Below are 14,074 nucleotides of genomic sequence, written 5' to 3' on the forward strand. Positions count from 1 at the left end.
TAGGTTTTTCCTCTTTGTTACTCTATTTTCTTGTGGAGTACGAGCACAAGAACTTTGATGCACAACCCCAAATCTCTCAAAGTATAAGGCAAGGTCTTTCTCAAAATATTCCTTAGCATTGTCTAATTGAAATATTTTGATGCGGATATCAAATTGGGTAAGTATAAATTCATGAAATTGTTTCACAAGTTTTGGCACTTGAATATGTGATCATGTAAGATAAAGCCAAGTATAACAAGAAAAACCATCAATAAACAAAATAAAGTATTTATAACTACTCATACAGTGTAAATAGTATGGCCTCTACACATCTGAATAAAGCATCCAAAATCACAAAAGCTGAATTCTTCTCCAAAAAACCTACTTTGATACCAAGTTGTGAATCATGCTTATAATAACTATGAAATATAAAGAAGAAGAAGAAGAAGAAGAAGAAGAAGAAAAGTGTTCAAAAGGGAGAATAAGACAATAAGAAAATAATTGTAGTTTGGATACAATTACAAGTATACCCATAATAGGGCGGCTAGCCCAATAAAAACAATAAGAAAAGTAACATGCCCATAACTAAGGCCCACTAATAAAGACATAAGACATAAATAGTGCTAAAAATAAAAGAAAAGGACTATGGCCCATCTGACCCAATATCTTTACAAAACTAAAGGACATATGGTGGGGGAGGGGTATTTAAAGATTAGACTTGTTCATGAGTCAAGTGTTGCCAAAATTTGAAAGAGAGCTACCCGAAACCTAAACCCAAAATAGTGTAAAGATGAGCCTAATAGGCTTCTCATAAACAGTTTATTAGAGACTATCATGGAAGCCAAGAACATTTTAGAAACTGTGAAGTTTTCCAAGGTGATTATTGAAAATCATTCTAATGTTGATAAGTGCCCTTAATGGAATAGGTTATGCTCCTTAGACCATTGCAAATCTTATTGATGATATCATCAGAAGCTGCATGAGTTATAATGCACTTTCTAGTATATATAAAAGGAAATTGTGTTATTGTTGTAGTAGCCAATATTGCTTGTAATCTCCAAGCAATCAAGTGCTTCAAGTAATTTGATGATATTCCATGTGATATCCAATGAAGATTAAGAAGGATTGTTGTAAATTCCCTTTTATGCATATGGTTTTCTGGTTTCACTTTGGCCTACTACTTTTGGGATTTTCGAACTTTTAATCATTTATTTTGTGCTGAAGTTCTCCTTGTATGGTTTTTATAGAGGGGTGAGGTTTTTATGTCCCCTTCATAGGTTTTTTGTTTTGGATATCATCAATAAAATTTAATAGTGACTATCTATCAACCAAGATAGTATTTGGGGTTAGAAAAATAGTTAATAGGAAACTATAAACAAGTTCAATCGCATTACATGTTTATTAAGCATTTGATTAGTATCAATGTTCAAAGTATCGACACATATCAACCTTGGAAGCTACTAATACATGGCATGGGTGGAATGGTTAAAACTTTATTCCGTTCGACTCATGTCCACTAGATCAATCCATACAATCACTATATGGTCCATGTCGGTGGCTAATATATTCAAGTGTATTAGCCACTCCTATTTTTAAGGCCTTTTATATTGAAATTTATTTACTCATATTTCTTTCATTAACTTCCATTCCATTTTATTAACTATTATATTTAAGTTATTAATTGGAAAAAACCCTGCAATAAAGAATTTGGTGTTAAAAGATGCCCATGTTCAAAGCTCTAAAGAAAGCCAAAGGGTTCTAGTGGACACAATAGTGCAAACAAGCCTTCCAATCACTATGATCATCCACTCAAATGAATTCCTAGACTGCCCCAACATACCCAGGTTTTGACCCTTAATGGATTTTATTGATTGGCATATCAAAGACAGTCCAATCGAACACCCAGTGCAGTATCATAATCAAGTCTAGGGGTTATGTGTAACTTTTCAATTTTGCCCATCAATCTCCAAGGTTCAGGGCATAACTGGAAAATGGTCCGAATTTAATGTTTCATCCAAACACACACTACATGTGCTTCAGGTCTAACCCTAGCAGTTGAGACAAACTACCCCAACTTCTTTGGTAACACATCAGTGTTAGCATTGGCAGGATAAACTCCCAAAGTCTATCCAATGATTGAGAACATTCTAAGCTAACATGAGTCTCATAAGTGTCTAGTTTAAGGGGTAAATACACATAAACATACCGATATTAACATGAAATAATAATGTACTTTTATTCATTTGCAATAAATGTATCTATACATCAACTTAATTGGAGTTAAAGACATACATTGTCTAACACTTTTGTGCAGTGAGGTATGGACATACTAGGCACCTTTTTTATTACTATGGACAAAGAAAGTTCCTTATAGTGGTCGTCAACTACTTCACCAAATGGTTTGAGGCTAAGGCCATGGCATAAGTCACAAAAAGAAAATGTTCACTACTTTTGGAGATCTGTTATTTTGTCAGTTCAATATAAAGCGGATACTCATCACCATCATTGTCAAGAAGTTCAGCAGTGACCTCTTTAAATAATTCTATGAGCAACACAACATCGAATAGAGATTCATGTTAGTCCATTGCCCACAATGCAATAGGAAAACTAGGGTGACAAACAATACACTACTTCACAGATTGAAGATGAGCTTAACCAGGCAAATGGCCTATGGACAAAAGAATTGCACATCTTATAGGCATACTAAACTATGCCTTGGTTGATGATGGGTGAGACACCCTTCAACCTAGCCTTTGGAATCGAGATTATGATACCTATGGAGATTGGATTACTGACCTTGTAGAAGACCAAACAGTTCAGCGAGATCACTAATAGTGAGCAAGTTAGAGCAAACCTAGATTTATTAGAAAAAAATCTGAGAATAGGCTCAACTCAAAATAATCGCCTACCAATAAAAGACATCCAATTACAAAAACTCTTGGATCTGTGGAAGACAATTTAGAGAAAGTGATCTTGCATCAGAAAGGTTGTGCAACCCAAGAACAACCTTGCACTAAACTAGGAAGGACCCTATCACTTTGAAAACATCATCAGTTTGGGAACCTATCACTTGGAGACAGCAAAAGGGAAGGCTGTGTTGCACTCCTTAAACTCTTCCAGTTTGAGAGTGTATTGTCAAAACCTTGTACCTTAGATTTACAATTTAATGAAATTCGGTTCTAATTAAAAATTAAAGTCCTTCATTGTTTGGCAAAGACCATAGAGCCTCCAAGCTCCCAAAGACCTAGCTGAATTATGCTCGGTGGGGAACAATGGTTTAGCACTGAGGCTTCCAATTAAAACTCCATCAATTCACTAGTTGTATTGACATCCCAAGAGTTGATCAAGAATACAAACCTGTCTCATCCATGAAGGAGTGGGTGGTTTATCCAAGGAATCAAACAACTGAGCTCCATACATAATGGCCTTAAATAGGGCAGTAGTCAAGATCTAAGGCCATTGACTCGAACTATGCCGACTTGTTGGTGGCACCAACATCCCAAGAGTTGGCCACCACTAAGAACCTAGCTCGTCTTTGAAGGGTTGAACAGTTCATCCAAAGAAACGAATGGCTGAACCTCACACGTAAAGGCCTCGGACAACGTTAAGAGGCTCCTTCATAGTGGCCTCTAGATCCAAGATACTCAAACCTAGATCGACGTAGCGCTTGGAATATAACCTCAGCCTTGTACACAATAAAGCCATCCATGAAAGTCACAATCTTGTATTCGTTTAGGGCATTCCCGGTAGTCCTTTGATCCACTTAACTCCACAACAGTATGAAGTCTCTCTCCTTGATTCATGCCTCCAGTGAAATGACTTTCTCCTTGGTCACCTTGGCCCTTTTTTAAACTCCTTGCTAGAGGATAACTTGATGCTTAGCCTCTCAATCTCAGACTTATAGGCAACATTCTCCTTCACCATGGCCGTGTGCTAATGAAAAACCTAGGTCAGGCGATCGTAGAGAGTGTTCATGATAAGCGGTTTAGATAAAAGATGATAAAAAACATATTGACCTCCATGATCTTGTTGTACACATGGCTATGAAGGATCTCAATGGGGTGAGACAAGGTCTCCTCTCAGTCAAGGGGGAGATATTGAGCCTTATCTTGTATAAACCTTATCTTAGCATAGTTGGGTTTGGTTTCCATCTTCGTTTAGGAGTTAACTCTAACTCTAACTCTGTATATATATCTTGCAATCGTTCGCTAAAAGGGATACAGAAGAAAATCCTTCTCCTTCGACCTGAAGTTTCTCATGGTATCAGAGCCAGTCTTTCATTTGACGCTGCTGCGCGTAATCAGCACAATTATCAGGCGGAAGCGGGTTACGCAACCCCCCACTTTCGACGGCAATCAAGCCTTGGGTTGGTCTAGGTTTCATCGTTGCCGTATACTTGTTAGACAGTTTTGTATGCCCTTAGCTTCAATCATTTTGATGTACTTTTGTTATTTAGTGGAAATAAATAAAGTGCATGTTTGATTCATGTTGTTTGGTTTAATTCTGTGCAAAACCCTAAAACTGGACATTTGTAGAGACTCATGTTAGTTTTGAATGTTCACAGCCGTTGGATAAGTCTGGGGAGATTTATCCTGCCAAGGCTGATACTGGTGTGCCACCAAGTGTTGGGATGGCCTGTCTCAGCCATCAGGGTAAGACCCGAGGCACATACAGCATGGGATTACTTGAATCCTTGAACCGGACCAGATTTCCAGTCTTGCCCTGGACCTTGGAGATAGATGGGCAAAACTGGAAAGTTACACCTGACCCCTAGACTCGATTATGACACTTCACTAGGTGCTGGATCAGGCTGCCTTTGATATGCCAATCAGTGAGATCCTTAGTGGGGATCAAAACCTGGGTATGTTGGGGCAGTTTGAGAATTCATCTGAGTGGGTGGTCATAGTGACAGAATCAGCCACTTTGTCGGACAAAGGGTAATGATCGGGAATGCACTCTCTCTGATGGAATCCAAACTGCCGGCAGTTGATTTCAATCGTTGGAATTTTGTTTTGCAAAATTAATATATTTACATATATATGTACGGTTTCAAAATGTTTGCAAATGGTTTTAATTCCCGGGATCCATGTGAGAGGAGAGTGCGGCACTGTTCCTTGCAGCCGAGGGAGAGGTCCTCTCTTGTCGGGCAATGCTTGATCATTAAGGGCTGAGAGGTTAAGTGTAAGACCATTTAGGACAATACCTGATGGGCTAATCTTGCACCTGCCCACAGTCCCTGGGTTTTTATAAGATGGCTTGGCCCAGGGACCACTTAATGTAAGTGTTGGGCCCATAGGGTTCATACGATGGACTCAAGGGGTTCATTGAGATTTTCAGTGAATTTGGCTGGGCCTTCTATTAAAGGCTGGGCCGAACCCATGTGGCTGGTGTGTAGATCAATGCTTGGGTCCCACGCCATACAAAGAAGCCCAACTGGGCAGCAGATTGGAAACTAATTAAACACTGAATACTTAATGGGCCTAAAGCCCATTTCGAAGTGGGCTGATATGATCACCCATCAATGGGGCGAATTTGAGATTGAAGTTAGCAAAAAGGATTGGGCTCTTAGCCTTATCCACTCTTAGAGACCAAATTCAAATCAGATTTGAATCTGGTAACCTCCTGATAAGATCAGGAGTAAGCTAACTCTATCTAGGAAAAGGATTAAGAATATCCCCTATCCAAATACTGATTTGGATTGGGATAACTCCTAATTAGGAGATTTCTTAATCAAGAAGAAAGAAGGAGATTTCGAATGTACCAAGAGGGAGAGAAATCAGATTTCGATCCAAGGGGTTTTGGTAAGCAAGAAAGGTTCCTGCGAATTGAGATTAGATCTCATTCTCTCCAGAAAAGAAAACAGTTCAGCTTTTTCGTTTCTGGAAATCTCCTCCTGCCGCCGCCATCTGCATTGTTGCAAGATTCGATCTTTGCAGAAAAGAAAGTCAAGAAACTAGTTCTTGACATCAGTCTTGCAAGAAAGACTGAAAGAATTCAGTGTTTAGTACATCCAGGGGATTCTTGTGAAGGATCCAGTGTGTAGGACGCACCCTGCTGGTTCTGTTCCATCCACAGCTGTGTCATCTTCAGCAGGGACAGATCTTGGAGCATTCTTTGGGCGTGAACACCAACTTTGGGAGATACTGCTTCTCCGGATCAGGTATAATCCTCCCATTTATCTTTTGGTACAGATCTGGTTTGATTAGGGTTCAAGTAGATCCTTGAATATTGTATTCTAAATTCAGGGAATATGATTCCCAGTTGGGAGAAGGTAGGAAATTTTTGAAATTCGCCCCACCCATTCCGCAACCTTCATGGCGTCCATTAGATGGATCCTACCATTCTTTCAGTGGTATCAGAGCCACAGGTTCGAATCTTGAACCAAAAGAAAATCAGATCTGACCCTGCGCAGATGGATAGAAGGTGTTCTTTCAAGATTTGCACAGATTGTTTTTTTTTTTCAAGAAACTGTTTCTTGTTAAGGGCGATTGATCTGAAATTAATTTCTATTAAATCCAAAATTTATTTGGAATTGTTCTTTATTTATTTTGATTTAATGGACTGTTCAAACCTGGAGATCGCAGTGCAGTTTTAGCGCAGATGGTCTGCGCACCCTTTTTCTTTTCTATTTATTTATTTCATTCAATTCGGTCTGTAAATAATTTTTTTTATTTTTTAGATTGAATGTATAGGATTTGATCAAGAATGTAATTAATAGAAATAGGATTTCTGTTATTTTTCTTGATTAAAGAAGATGGAAGAAGATGGCGGCGCTGGAGATTTGCAGATGGAGAAATCGTTTTCTGCGATTTGCAGTTTATGAAACTGCAACCCTTGTGATTAACCTCTGTTTTGCAGGTGGTGCGAACAGTCCATAATTGTTTTGTGTTTGCTAGAAATCAAAACTATTAATTTCAGATCATTCAATAATTAATTCTTGAATTGAAAATCAGTTTTGGACCATTTCGGACTAGATTGGACCAAAACTGTTTGGACCGAATCTGGGTTTCGAAAGGGGCTGTTCTCAGTCCAATTGTCTCACACTTTTGTTCCAAATCTGATGTTCAATTACAGGGATTAATTCGGCCCACCTGTAAAGCCCAGTTTTAAAGGGTTAAAACTGCAAAAGCCCATTATCGTGAGATAAGCTGTATGGGCTAAACTGCTATCTGCGATTCAGCCCATACACCTAGTGGACATTAATCGTTAATGACTTGGTTTTTAAATGGGCCGTTGAATGGGCTTTACAGCAATTAATTGATTGGATCAATTCCTCCTTTACATGTGATGTTTGGATGTTTGATGTGCTGCGACCATGGGCCATAAGTACTTGGCCCGTGATGACTCGTTAGTGGCTCTTGCGCACACCATGGCTGAATGCACATCATTGCCATGGTGTCCCTGAAGGTCATTGGATGACCCCCTCTTTTCCTGGTGGGCCCCACAACCCTGAAAAGGGATGCGTACGGAACCCCTAGCCGATGAAGGCCCACCAGAAATCTGACTTTATGAAAGTCAGTGGGAGCCACTTTGGTTTGACCTAAATTAGAACTAGGCCGTGATTTTGTTCCCTCCAGCAAATATGAATGCAAGTGATAGGGAGATCCATATGATGGACTCTCTAAAGGCCTTCCGTCATTAGCATAATGATGGGTCCATCAGTAATGAGGAAACGCACCATAAAATTGGGCTATCCATTTGCTGTTGGATCTGTTAGAGTGTTTCATAAGATGATAGGGGCGTCATAGACCGATGTGGGAGGGGCTTCACCAGAAAATGGGAACTCTCTCACGGTACCTTGGCGTAACCTGAATATGATGGGTGTGCACTCACTGACAGAAGGGTTTACCTGAAAACGGCTCTGAACCTTGTCTGACAGAGGCCAAAGGGAAACTCATTTGATGAGTGGATATGATCCGTCACAGAAAGGTGGTGGGGTTATGCAGCTGAAACAGTTGGCTTCACGCACCCCATGTGATTTCCCACATTTCCAGAGACATTTCGTCGTCTCCGTCACTGAGATAGGAGGGAAATCTCAGAGATGAACAAATGGGAATGGAACATAGATTAAAAGCCATATCTATGTAGGTAAACATGAATCAAACTAAGGTTGTGGACTAATGATTTTGCTGTTTTATCAGAAAATGGCAAACGGTCAATTTGCAAAGCTTCTAGACGATAACAAGCTTAAGGGCCCAAACTATGCCGACTGGTACAGAAATCTTATGCTGGTCCTAACTTCTGAAAAGTTAGACAAGGTAGTGAAAAATCCTGCCCCGGAACGTCCGGGTGATAGGGCTTCTGAGGCCCGTAGGAGGGACTACCAAGATTGGGAGGATAAGAACTCCCTAGCCCGCTGCTTTGTCATTGCCTCATTAGACAACTCAATACAGAGGCAGTTCGATCAGATCGAACTTGCCAAGGACATATTGGACAGTCTAAGGACAATGTATGAGGAGCAGAACCGTTCTACTCGACAGAAGGTCCTGAAATTGTTCATGACCGCGCAGATGACCAAAGGGCAGAAAGTTCATGACCATTGTCTTCGGATGATGGGATACATCAACGAACTTGAAGCTCTTGGATCCGGGCTAGATCTTGGCACGCAAGTGGATGCCATCCTAAATTCTTTGCCCTCTTCCTTCAATGCGTTCACTATGAACTACAATATGAATAAGCTGAATGTCAGCGTCCAGGAACTCAGCAATATGTTGCAGAGGGCCGAGGATTTACTCAAGAAGGATGAGCCTGTGGTTATGCTTGCTGAAGCTAACAAATCGGGCAAGAGAAAGAGAAAGGCAAAGAAGGCCCAGAAGAAGACTACCAAACCCAAGAAGCAGAAGAAGAACAAGGCATCTGATGTCTGTCACTTCTGCAAGCAGACCGGCCACTGGAAGAGGAACTGTCCTACCTACCTGGAATCTAAGAAAGGTAATATCGAAACTTGTGTCATAGAAACTAATATGTTAGTTACTTCTGTGTCCTGGTGTGTTGACTCCGGGGCTTCAACTCATGCGTGTAACTCACTGCAGGGGTTCAAAGTTAGCAGAAGGCTGAGTGAAGGTGAAGTGACACTGTTCTTGGGAACAACTGCAAATGTTGCAGCTGCGGCAATAGGAACCGTAGAATTAGTTTTTAAAGAAGGAGTCCTTGTACTTAAAGATTGTCTTTATGTACAGAACTTGAGAAGGAATTTAATTTCTGTTTCAAAATTGTGTGCTGATGGATATACTGTTTACTTTAGTAATATGATTACTGTTAAACGGAATAATAAATTCATCGCATGCGGGGAGCTAGAGAACGGTCTCTATGTTCTGCATCCTTCTTTGGAAACTAACTTAACCGAAACTACGTCGGTCGAAAATCCCAAGAAAAGGACTCGTGATACAGTAAATCTCACGTGCCTCTGGCATTACCGACTTGGCCACATCGGTGTCGACCGAATCACAAGACTGGTAAAGGATGGTCCTTTGGATTTTCTAACCGTAGAAAATCTTCCCACTTGTGAACCTTGCCTCCAAGGTAAGATGACTAAGCGGCCATTTGACGGTAAGCCTGAAAGATGTGCAGGCACACTTGACCTAATACATACTGATGTATGTGGTCCCCTGAGTGTTAGGACACGGAATCAACACGTGTACTTCATCACCTTTACAGATGATTTTTCACGATATGGTTACGTGTACCTAATGAGACATAAGTCTGAATCATTTGAAAAGTTCAAAGAGTTCAGACAGGAAGTCGAGAAACAGTTAGGGAGAGAAATTAAGGCCCTTCGATCAGATCGAGGTGGCGAGTATCTCTCTGACGAATTCAGGGACTACTTAAAGGCCAATGGGATAGTGTCACAACTAGCTCCTCCTGCTACACCTCAACTCAACGGTGTTTCAGAGAGGAGAAATAGGACCTTATTGGACATGGTCCGGTCACTTCTCGTACGCTCAGAATTACCCACATCCTTTTGGGGATACGCATTAGAGACTGCTATCTACGTGCTGAATAGGGTTCCAACCAAATCAGTTCCGAAAACTCCATATGAGCTTTGGACCGGAAGGAAGCCAAGTGTGAGACACTTGAAGATTTGGAGTTGTCCTGCACACGTTAAAAGAACAAGTGCGGACAAGTTGGAATCTAAAACCAGTCGTTGCCTGTTTATAGGCTACCCAAAGGATTCGGTAGGTTATCTATTCTATGACCAAAGTGAGCAGAAAGTGTTCTGCAGTCGAAACGCCCGATTCTTAGAATCCGATTACATCCTGGACACCCATCGTCAGGAAATAGTTCTTGATGAGAAGAGCTCAGGAGCAGTGGGAGATGACCCACAAGTTCCAGGTAATGACCAACCTAGAAGGTCCACCCGGGTATCCAGACCACCAGTCCGATATGGTTATGACCAGGATAGTTACCTGGTGGAAGCCTTGACTAGTGAAGAGGATCCCGTGTCTTACGCGGAAGCTATGTTAGACATAGACTCCCAGAAGTGGGTGGAGGCCATGAGAGCCGAGATGGACTCAATGGAGACCAATGGAGTCTGGACTCTAGTGGATCTGCCCTCCGGGGTAAAAGCAATTGGTTGCAAATGGATCTACAAGAGGAAGAAGGGCCCCGATGGCAGGAATGAGACCTTTAAAGCTCGTTTGGTGGCGAAAGGGTATACTCAGAAAGAAGGCATCGACTATGAGGAAACCTTTTCACCGGTGGCCATGCTTAAATCCATTAGGATCCTGCTAGCTGTAGCAGCGTACCATGATTACGAGATTTGGCAAATGGATGTCAAAACAGCGTTCCTGAATGGAGATCTTAGTGAAGATATCTACATGCAGCAGCCGCAAGGCTTCATTGCTGCTGGTCAGGAACACATGGTATGTAAACTTAATAGATCCATATATGGACTTAAGCAGGCTTCTAGGAGTTGGAACATCCGTTTTGATTCTGCAGTCAAAACGTTCGACTTTGAGCAGAATCCGGATGAGCCCTGTGTTTACAGGAAATCCAGTGGGGATAAGATCACCTTTTTGGTCTTGTATGTGGACGATATCCTACTCATTGGGAATGATGTAGGAATGTTGACTTCGGTCAAGGTATAGCTATCACAGCAGTTCTCCATGAAAGATCTTGGAGAAGCTTCATACATACTGGGTCTTCGACTCTATAGAGATAGATCGAAGCGGATAATTGGATTATCCCAGGCTGCTTACATTGACAAAATTGTCAAAAGATACAGCATGGAAAACTCCAAGAAAGGAAACGTTCCTTTCAGGCACGGAGTCACTCTCTCCAAGAAGATGTCTCCCAAGACTTCTGAGGAGATTGAGAGCATGAGAGACGTTCCCTATGCCTCAGCTGTGGGGAGCATCATGTATGCCATGTTGTGCACTCGCCCGGACATAGCTCAGGCGGTGAGTGTGGTAAGCAGATTCCAGGCAAACCCAGGACAGGAGCATTGGACTGCTGTGAAGAACATACTCAAATACCTTCGAAGGACGAAAGAGTTTTGTCTGGTATTCGATGGTAGTTCACTACAAGTTCTAGGGTATACCGATGCCGATTTCCAGTCGGATCCAGATGATAGAAAGTCTACATCTGGGTATGTTTTCACGATAGGATCGTGTGCTGTTTGCTGGAAAAGCAGCAAACAGGGGTCCACTGCAGACTCCACAACCGAGGCCGAGTACATTGCCGCAAGTGAAGCTGCCAAGGAAGCCGTGTGGATGAAGAAATTCATACACGAATTGGGAGCGATTCCATCCAGCACATCACCCATCCCGTTGTTGTGTGACAACAATGGAGCGATCGCCCAGGCTAAAGAGCCTCGGGCCCACTCGAAGTCAAAGCACATCGAGAGGAAGTACCATGTACTACGGGAGATCGTTGGTAGAGGGGACGTCCTAATTCAAAAGGTAGCATCAGCGGATAATGTGGCAGACCCATTGACTAAGCCACTGACACAGAAGGTGTTTGAGAAACACGTGGAAAGTATGGGACTCCGGCTTGTACCAGATTGGACCTAAGTGCAAGTGGGAGCTGTTAGACAGTTTTGTATGCCCTTAGCTTCAATCATTTTGATGTACTTTTGTTATTTAGTGGAAATAAATAAAGTGCATGTTTGATTCATGTTGTTTGGTTTAATTCTGTGCAAAACCCTAAAACTGGACATTTGTAGAGACTCATGTTAGTTTTGAATGTTCACAGCCGTTGGATAAGTCTGGGGAGATTTATCCTGCCAAGGCTGATACTGGTGTGCCACCAAGTGTTGGGATGGCCTGTCTCAGCCATCAGGGTAAGACCCGAGGCACATACAGCATGGGATTACTTGAATCCTTGAACCGGACCAGATTTCCAGTCTTGCCCTGGACCTTGGAGATAGATGGGCAAAACTGGAAAGTTACACCTGACCCCTAGACTCGATTATGACACTTCACTAGGTGCTGGATCAGGCTGCCTTTGATATGCCAATCAGTGAGATCCTTAGTGGGGATCAAAACCTGGGTATGTTGGGGCAGTTTGAGAATTCATCTGAGTGGGTGGTCATAGTGACAGAATCAGCCACTTTGTCGGACAAAGGGTAATGATCGGGAATGCACTCTCTCTGATGGAATCCAAACTGCCGGCAGTTGATTTCAATCGTTGGAATTTTGTTTTGCAAAATTAATATATTTACATATATATGTACGGTTTCAAAATGTTTGCAAATGGTTTTAATTCCCGGGATCCATGTGAGAGGAGAGTGCGGCACTGTTCCTTGCAGCCGAGGGAGAGGTCCTCTCTTGTCGGGCAATGCTTGATCATTAAGGGCTGAGAGGTTAAGTGTAAGACCATTTAGGACAATACCTGATGGGCTAATCTTGCACCTGCCCACAGTCCCTGGGTTTTTATAAGATGGCTTGGCCCAGGGACCACTTAATGTAAGTGTTGGGCCCATAGGGTTCATACGATGGACTCAAGGGGTTCATTGAGATTTTCAGTGAATTTGGCTGGGCCTTCTATTAAAGGCTGGGCCGAACCCATGTGGCTGGTGTGTAGATCAATGCTTGGGTCCCACGCCATACAAAGAAGCCCAACTGGGCAGCAGATTGGAAACTAATTAAACACTGAATACTTAATGGGCCTAAAGCCCATTTCGAAGTGGGCTGATATGATCACCCATCAATGGGGCGAATTTGAGATTGAAGTTAGCAAAAAGGATTGGGCTCTTAGCCTTATCCACTCTTAGAGACCAAATTCAAATCAGATTTGAATCTGGTAACCTCCTGATAAGATCAGGAGTAAGCTAACTCTATCTGGGAAAAGGATTAAGAATATCCCCTATCCAAATACTGATTTGGATTGGGATAACTCCTAATTAGGAGATTTCTTAATCAAGAAGAAAGAAGGAGATTTCGAATGTACCAAGAGGGAGAGAAATCAGATTTCGATCCAAGGGGTTTTGGTAAGCAAGAAAGGTTCCTGCGAATTGAGATTAGATCTCATTCTCTCCAGAAAAGAAAACAGTTCAGCTTTTTTGTTTCTGGAAATCTCCTCCTGCCGCCGCCATCTGCATTGTTGCAAGATTCGATCTTTGCAGAAAAGAAAGTCAAGAAACCAGTTCTTGACATCAGTCTTGCAAGAAAGACTGAAAGAATTCAGTGTTTAGTACATCCAGGGGATTCTTGTGAAGGATCCAGTGTGTAGGACGCACCCTGCTGGTTCTGTTCCATCCACAGCTGTGTCATCTTCAGCAGGGACAGATCTTGGAGCATTCTTTGGGCGTGAACACCAACTTTGGGAGATACTGCTTCTCCGGATCAGGTATAATCCTCCCATTTATCTTTTGGTACAGATCTGGTTTGATTAGGGTTCAAGTAGATCCTTGAATATTGTATTCTAAATTCAGGGAATATGATTCCCAGTTGGGAGAAGGTAGGAAATTTTTGAAATTCGCCCCACCCATTCCGCAACCTTCATGGCGTCCATTAGATGGATCCTACCATTCTTTCAATACTCTCACGACCGAACGATTTATCCAGGTCATCAGCGACCCACGTTTCGGATCTCTGACCCAACGCAAACCTCTTCAACCCTGCCAGTCCCGGAGGTGGTGACTCTGTCACTGACG

The sequence above is a fragment of the Nelumbo nucifera genome, chromosome 7 (genome assembly GCF_055504915.1).
Source record: "Nelumbo nucifera cultivar China Antique chromosome 7, China Antique-T2T, whole genome shotgun sequence".
Taxonomy (NCBI): Eukaryota; Viridiplantae; Streptophyta; class Magnoliopsida; order Proteales; family Nelumbonaceae; genus Nelumbo; species Nelumbo nucifera.